Source organism: Pteropus alecto, unplaced genomic scaffold (genome assembly GCF_000325575.1).
Source record: "Pteropus alecto unplaced genomic scaffold, ASM32557v1 scaffold121, whole genome shotgun sequence".
Lineage (NCBI taxonomy): Eukaryota > Metazoa > Chordata > Mammalia > Chiroptera > Pteropodidae > Pteropus > Pteropus alecto.
In genome coordinates this window covers 8,110,242-8,118,861 of record NW_006434369.1, presented here as the reverse complement: position 1 = coordinate 8,118,861, position 8,620 = coordinate 8,110,242, and the positions used below count along the sequence as shown (strand labels likewise).

General features: G+C 41.9%; 1 pseudogene across 1 annotated transcript; it reads left to right on the top strand.

The window, feature by feature from the left end:
* The first annotated feature begins 6,485 nt into the window (after positions 1–6,485).
* Positions 6,486–7,903, top strand: LOC102890725 (annotated as a pseudogene). The gene has a single exon (XR_001516640.1). The product of XR_001516640.1 is annotated as a dual specificity protein phosphatase 7 pseudogene (transcript).
* Positions 7,904–8,620: the final 717 nt, after the last annotated feature.

Here is an 8,620-nt window from a genome sequence, read left to right as displayed (position 1 = left end):
TCATTTACAAATATTTCTCCCAATGTGTGGGTTGTCTTTTCCCACTCTTGATAGTATCCTTCGAGGCACAGTTGGACTTCGACTGAGTGCCAGAGGAGCCTCAGGAGCTATGGAGGCAGGAATGTAGCAGGAAAAACACATGCTTGGTCTCAGGTGAAAGAGCAGGTGGTAGACAAAGGAACTTAGAAAATCTCCCATTAAGACCCTAGCAGTCTCCCAGGGATAAAATCTTAATGTATAATCCTACTTTGCATGTCAGAAGCAGAGTATTACCTTTCTCTTTGCATTATTTTTGTAACAAATTCCATTTCCTCAGGCAGACACATATGTCTTTAGTAAATGGAGTCCAGATCTTTGTTGGTTTTTGAGAAGGCAAATAAAGATTCAGTAGCTTTCTCCCAGAATATGGTAAGCCTCTGAAGAGGCCTACACAACTGACAGGCACTGGGGTTTAAATTTCATTAGCTTCAAGGTAAGTCCATCTCTGGGCTTCTGAGCCACTTGGAAACTTTCTGAGGACAAAATCAGTGCTGCTGGCTAGGGTTGCCAAGAGGAGTGGGGACTGGTTTTGAAGGAAGGTGGGAGCAGAACTTACCTGATCAACTATGGTTTTCTCCCCAAAGGGAGCCAACCCCACTCTTTTTTACCATAAATTTTAATCCATGTTTAAGCCTAATAGGTTATGGGAACAAAAAGCTAGGGAAGGTAGGAAAGAATGCTCACCCTCACTTGTCCAGTTCTGTGAAGAGGGATTTTTTTTTCCCCTAAACTGTCTTCTCACACCCACCCATTTATCCTCAGGAGAGGGGCAGTCACTCATCAGATTGGTGACTTTGGGACAAGTAATCTCTTTGTGACTTTCTCCTTAGGAAACTGAGTTGTGCAGAAAGTACTGTACTTTTTAGATACAGATTTAGATACAGCAAGCTCTCCATCTCCAAGTGAAGTTTGATTGCTAAGGAAAATGTGAAAGTGAGGGAAATCCCAATTATCCATACTAGAAGAAAGACTGTATTATTCTCTTTACATAATGATATTATACAACCATTGTGTTATGAAGAGGCAATCAAAGAGTAGGCAGCAAAAAAAAAAAAAAAAAAGTAAAATAGTGTCAACCGAACAATTTATTTTAAAAATTAATATTACTTTTTGGATTTGTGACATTTGTGTTAACTGTCAGCTTTATAAAATTGAAATTTGTTATAATTTCTTTCCTCAGTCTAAATATTTACTTTTATATCTAATTTCATATTCATAATTTTTAAAAATTCTTTTAAAAATTCCCCCATATTGTATAAGCATCAGGCATCACAAAATCTAGCTTTATCCCCCGCCCCAAATTAATTCCAAGGTATTGGAAAGCTAAAAATATAATCCTATACTATTTTCCATCCCAAGTAAGTCAGGTAAATCACTCATGTTGTCCAGTACAGCTTACCAGAGGTTTTGCAATGAGTGCAAATAACATCATAATGACAATAAAATGCCACCAACCCACCCCTTCTGTCATGATGTTCACCATGGATTTAAAATTCAAAGATTAAAATCCCAGAGAGGTTGAAGTCCAGAATTTTTAAGTTCAAGTTCAAAAAAATTAATAAAATATTTTTGCCTTTGTGAGTTAAAGTCTAAAGTCAAAATTCCTTAGGATAATTTAAAAAGAAATTACAGTCTTCCCCAGTTTCATCTACTCAATTCCAACCAGAGGGGTTCCTGGTGCCTGGGTATATGGGGAGTTCCACTGGGAGCTCCGGCCTAGAATAATTGTGTTCCTTCATGATGTGAATGAAAAATGGGGCTAGATAATAAACCTGACAGGCTCAGGATGCCACATGGCAGGCCTGACAAGCTCAGTGACCAAAAGTAACTACACAGGATAGTCTGATCATAAATTCCTAACTGGGCAGACCATGGTGAGTAGTCACGTCCCAGGACTATAGCTTCCTTAGCAAAGGTCAATCTATCTCATGTGAGTTCTGTCCATTGTTCTTCTGCATCCAGGATAACATACCTTTGAAATGACATAGTAGTTTTCTTTTCTAGACCTCTCAAAGGCAAAACCACAGGCATCAGAGCACAGGATCACAAAACTCTATGTATTGTAAATGTTCTTTACTAACTACCCTGTACCCATCGATGTAAAAGAAGTATGTGTTCCTCCATTTTGCTTTTTAATCCAGTCCTAGAGATTTCCCGGCTATGCTTTCTCCCGCATTCTTAATCTACCACCAATGCATTTCATGTACCTTCTTTACATTTTCTCCTTTTATTTTAATGCATAGAAGGAACTGTATAATCGCCATTCTGCGGAGCATTTTCTCAATCTGTTGAGATCTTATTTCCAGGCATGCCTTCAAAAATTTGACTCAAACTCTTATAAAACTTTTCTATAGGCTTGAATGTTCATGATGCCCCAAATGTCATCCATCACACCACTTTTCAGAAATCCGAAGTGTTCACAAGAGGCAAAGCTATAGGTGGCCCTGGACCCATACCTACTCACTGGCAATACAAAAGCAAACAACAAACCCAGCCAAACTCTGGCTTTTAAAGCGATTATCCAGGCAAAAATTATGCTCCAAAACCAGTACCTTGATGTTGTGAAAGACAGCAATAGCTGAGTAGAGTGAGAGAGGAAAGAGAGAGTCTTGGTGTCAGCCTCACCATGGAAAAACTTGCCAATCGCAGTTATCCAGACTCTGTGAGTTGTGAACTTATTGTTCTTTCGGAGATTATTCCTACAAGAAATTAAATACAGCACTCTGTTTGCCATTGTAGGGGTAAGGGTGGAGGGTTTCACTGTATGTCCACTGTTTCCCTTCGAAGAGTAGTGTAGAGGTTCAGAACAGGCCACCCCAAGATGTGCCTCAGTGGTATGTGGATTATTTTGACCTAAAGGGAACTGAGACCCTACAGGCTCAAGAGGAACTTCTGCTCCACCCTTAAAATTTGAATTGGGAGCCTGACCCATAATAAGAGTTATCACCAGAAATGACTTTTGATCTATTTCTGTGGCAGGGCAAACTACTGATTACTGTTGCTCTTCCTGCAATCATATTCTAAAGCCCCAAGGTGCCTTACCTCATCCCTAGCTCAGAATGTCATATTTATCTCAATTTCCCTTTCTGTCTCTAAAACTCTCAAGCAGATGGAACCTCTGTGCGAGGTTCCCACAGACATGTATGTAATTAAACTTGGTTATTTTCTCTTATCCATCTGTCTCATGCCTATTTGATTAATAAATCCGCCCAAAGAAGCTTGAGGATAGGGGAAAGTTTCTTCCTCCCCCACAGTAACATTAAAGACATCCCTACTCTCTTGCAAAGTTTAGAAATTTCAGCAGTCTAATCATTACATCTTATTCTTATCTTTCTGTGTTTGTTTCTCTTCTGACATACTGAAGAACTCTAAAAATTGATTTCCCTTTTGAGTCCTAATCATTTAAAGCTAAAAGTTAATACACAAATGCTCAGTACCACACATAGAACTCTCCTGTAGTTTAAAGTTCTGACCTGTAGATCATGACAAATGTGTTTTTCAGAAAAGAATTGTTCCAACCACAATGAATTTTAATCATTGTGGTTGGAACAATTATTTTCTTCATAATTTGGTGCTTTAAACCTCCATTGCACAATAGAATCACCTGGGAAACTTAAAAACAACAAAAACAACAACAAAAAACTCGAAGATACCTGGGCTCAATACCCAGAGAAATTAATTCAATCACAGTTTGGGGGATGAGGAGGCGTGAAGAGGTAGAAAGATAGGCATCTGTTTAATGAGTTTCCCAAGGCAATTTTAGTGTGCTGCCAGGGGTAAGAACCATTTGTCCTGCTGAGTCCTGAAGCAGCTGCAGTCACAGATGACTCTACCCATCACTATTTCCTGGTTAACTTCCTCGTTTCAATGAAACACATCATCCAGTAGCCTCTTATGAAAGGTGCACAGGATATAAATTTTCTGAGTCTTTAAATGTCTGAAATGTCTTTATTTGGTTCTCATCCTTCACTGATACGGTGAACAAATAGTTCATTATATGAATTAATGATCTAAGAGTTTGCCTGTGCTGCATAGAATTTTATGTTGAAAATAATGATCCCTCAGAATTTTGAAGCATTACTCAGGAATCCTGGGTTTTTCTTAGAGATTCTTAGTGAATCCTACGGAGCTATTGAGAAGCCTCGTGCCACTCTAATTCTCATTCGGTTAATTGGAAACTATTTTTTTCTCTGGAAGTTTTAATAATCTTTATCTCTGATGTTTAGAAATTAAGCATGGGAGAGAGAGGAGAAAGGAAAAGAGAGAGAAAGGTAGAAGGAAAGAGAAGTTGTGATTACATATTGTGTTGAATATCCTTGGCCATTTCAGTTGGGAGACTCATGTCAAACATTTAAAAAATTATTTTCTTAATAATTTCTTTCCCTCCACTGTCTCTATGTTCATTTTCTAGGACCCTACTAGTTGATTATTTGACCTCCTAAATCGAGCCTTCAGATATTTTTTTCTTGGTCTCAAATTTCCTATTTTTTTCCCAAAGATGTCTTTGACTGGTTTCCAACCTCATCACTGAATTTCTTATTTCAGCCAACATATTTAATTTCCTTTTAATATTATTTCAATAAGCATAACAAATTTTTTTTGGTAAATATTCAGGTGATTTTGATGTTTATATGAGAAAATAAACAAGCAACAAGAGCCATAAAAATTCTAAGAAGTACATTGAGAGGGGACAAGCCCTATCAGGTATTAAAACATATGCAAAGCCTTAGCAATAAAAACAGTGTGGTATTACGCATGAAAAGTCAGAGCCTTGGAGCAAAACAGATAGTCCAAAAACAGATTCAATCTTATAGATAAATTTAATATGTGATAAAGGTAAAATTTCCAATCAGTAGAGTAAAGGTGAACTCTTTCGTAGAAGATATTGTAGTAAAAGTGCAGCCATTTGGAATAAACCAGAGTTGGATCCATACTTCACACCAAACTTCAGAATAAACTCAAAATGGATCAAAGATATCAATGTAAGGAATTAAACTGTATAATATAATGCAAACATCTAATAGAAGAAAATAGGGGCAAATTCCTTTTTAACTAAATAATAAAGGCCTTTCTAATTATGATTCAAAATTCACAAGTCTCCATAGAAAAGACTGATAAATTTAACTACATAGATAATAAAAACGTTTAAATTTCAAAAACCCCAAAAGAAAAATCAAAAGATAAAGTGGAAAATATATGTAAATTATATTACAAAGGGCTAATATCCCTAATATTAAAAATACTAGAAATCAAGACATAAAGAACAAAAAGATGGAGAGTTCGTGGAAGAAAGAACTATAACTGACCCTTACATATATGAAAATATGAACTTCACTTATAATAAGAAAAAGTAAACTATACCAGAATGTCATTTTTTACCTATTAGATTGGCAATATATATATTTGGTATCACACTTTGTTTGGAAGGCTGAGGAGAACTAGGGAGTCCCACATTTTGTTGGTGCAAAATCATACAACTGCTTATTGAGGTGACTCTGGCATATTTACCAAAATACAGACATTTTTCCTTTGACCTAGAAATCTCTCTTCTGAGGAAATAACCTACACAATCTTCTACATAAGCATAAAAGAACATATGTACAAGTTTATTGATTGTGGCATAATTTGTGAAAGTTAGAGATGATGAACAACCCACATATTTAGCAGTTAAATACTAGTTAAATAAATGCAGGCATACCCATTTGATGGAATACCATGAGAATGTAAAAAAAGAAATGTGGAAGATACCAATTCATGTGAAGAGATTTATCTCCAAGGCTATATCATTAAGTGAAGAAAGGAAGGTACAGAACAATATATAACAGCATATATAGAATGTATAGAACATCCTGCCTGTAATGGAATAAGAGTATCTATTGTATTCATCTTCATTTACGTAAACACTGAAAAGATAAATAAGAAACTAATAAAAATACATTCTCTTTGGGAAGAACAATTAATCAATACTCAATTTCTCTAAGAATATTAAATAGATTTGAGTGAATTGTGAGAGTTTTGTTTGTTTTTCTGTTTCCTCAATTATTTACTTTGGTCTCTGTATCAGTTAGGAATGTTTTCAGCTACAAGTCACAAAAAGTTTAAATAAACAAAAAGCAGGTTATTTTTGTCAAAAAAACAAAAAATATGATGTTAGGCAGATGCTGGGCATTAGTTAGGGCTGGTATCTCTAGAGTTGTTTTGGCCTCATAACCATAAGATTACTGCCACAACTCCAACTATCACATCTGTATTCACAGCAAGAGAAAAATATGAGGCCTAAAGGCCTGGGCAGTGGGAGCGCAGCTCGGAGGGAAGTGGACTCCCAGGGACGCTGCTGGGACCGCGCGGCCAGGGCGCCATACCTGGGAAGGGCTGCCCAGCCCCGGCCAGAGCCACCAGCGCTTCCCATGAAAAACCAGCTCCGCAGTCCCCCAGCGAGAACGCACATGTCCCCTTGGGGGCGTCAGAGACTGGAGTTCCAAGCTGGCACCCGCGCGGGAGCGGCGACGGGTGCTGGAGCCGTGTAGGGCGAGAGCGCCTAATGGCTGCAGGAGGAGCTGGAGGCGCACGGCGGAGTGTCCTTGCTGCAGCTCCACTGCTGGCCTCACGAGCATTCCGAGTCATCGCACATCGAGACGGCCATCACCCTGACCATCTCGGGCCTCATGTTGCACCGCCGGCACTAGGACAACCTGCGCATTCTCTCCATCGACCCCGACGCCGCCGACAAGGAGCGCTTCACCACGCGCAGTAAGGCGGCCACTGTGCTGCTCTATGAGGCCGAGGCCGAGTGGCAGCCAGAACCCGGCGCCCTCGCCTCGGTGCTTGGGCCTGCTCCTGCAAAAGCTGCGAGACGACGGCTGCCAGGCCTACTACCTCCAAGGTGGTTTTAACAAGTTCCAGACAGAGTACTCAGAGCACTGCCGTGACCAATGTGGACAGCTGGTCCTGGCTGAGCAGCTCGCCATCCACCTCAGCGCTGGGCCTGGGGGCCCTCCGCATCAGTTCCTACAGGGAGTCCGATCGAGAGCAGCCCAGCAGTGCCACCGAGTCGGACGGCAGCCCTGTGCCATCCAGCCAACCGGCTTTCCCCGTCCAGAGCCTGCGCTACATCTGCCTTGGCCGTGCCAAGAACTACACCAACCTTGACGTGCTTGGCAAGTAAAGACGGCATCAAGTACATCCTCAATGTCACGCCCTACCTGTCCACTGCCTTCGAACACGGCGGCGAGTTCACCTCCAAGCAGATCCTCATCTCTGACCACTGGAGCCAGAACCTCTCATAGTTCTTCCCCGAGCCATCAGCTTCATCGATGAGGCCCGCTCAAGGAAGTGTGGTGTCCTGGTGCACTGCCTGGCAGGCATCAGCCGCTCAGTGACGGTCACTGTGGCCTACCTTATACAGAAGATGAACTTGTCACTCACTGATGCCTATGACTTTGTCAAGAGGAAAAAGTCCAACATCTCACCCAACTTCAACTTTATGGGGCAACTGTTGGACTTCGAGTGGACGCTGGGGCTGAGCAGCCCGTGTGACAACCACACCCCCAGCCAGCAGCTGTATTTCTTCATGCCCACCAACCACAACCTGCTCCCACCCTCGAGTCCACGTGAAGCCAGGGGCACAGGTGGGCCTGTGAGTGGGCCCGTGCCTGCCTCGCCTGAGGAACCCGAACATCGCCTGTGCCCAGAGGCCCAGGCTGAGGGTTGGCCAAGCTCCCCTTGCTATCCTGGGGTGGGCCAAGCCAAGGCAAGGCCTCCATCTGCAGGACTTTCCACAGAGGCCCCTCAGCGCTCAGACCTACAGCTGCAGTTTGAGTCTAGCGGGGCCTCATCCTTGTCCCAGGACACTCCGTTCTGCTGATGGCCTAGGCAGTTTGGGTATTTTTTAAAGACATCCATGGACCTGAGTTTATGTTTTACTTTCTTCAGGTAAATCCAAGGTCCCCATAGCAGAGAGCGCTCATGTTCTTCTTGACTTTTTTTTTTTTAAATGAAAAGTACTATTTTCAGGCTACATACAACAGTAGATTGTATAAACCAGTACTTCATCCCTTTCTTGATCCTGCAAGAAAGTGTTCTCAGTTTTGCTTTTCTATTTCAAAAGGCAATTATTGTGGTTTTTGTTTTTTGGGGGGTTTTTTTGGTGGAAATGACAAACCAAATACGTTTTGCACATGTGTGAAGCCTCCACTCTGCAGCAGGCCCTTCTGGAAGGGTAGCTTGCTGCTCCTTTTGTGTCAAACGCTAGTCTCGCCGACATCTCCCACCTGGCCCAGCCTACCACGGCCCCACCTTGGCCTGTGATGGTCACTGCAAGTTGTAATGAGTTGGTCAGCTGAACAAGTGACTTTTGTGTTCTCTGCTCTCCCAATTGCCCCTCTGGTGGTCCCTGCAGACTCCTCAAGGTAGGAGGTGGGGGGCCCTGCAACTAGACGTGGGGCGGTGGGGGACTCCCAAGCAGTAGCATTAGCCCTCTGGGCTCCGCCCCTGGGAGGGCCTGGGCCCCAGGGCCCTTGTCTATACATACCCAGTACTTCTCTTTCTCTCTTTCTATGTTTGTAACTGAGAGTGGAGGTCC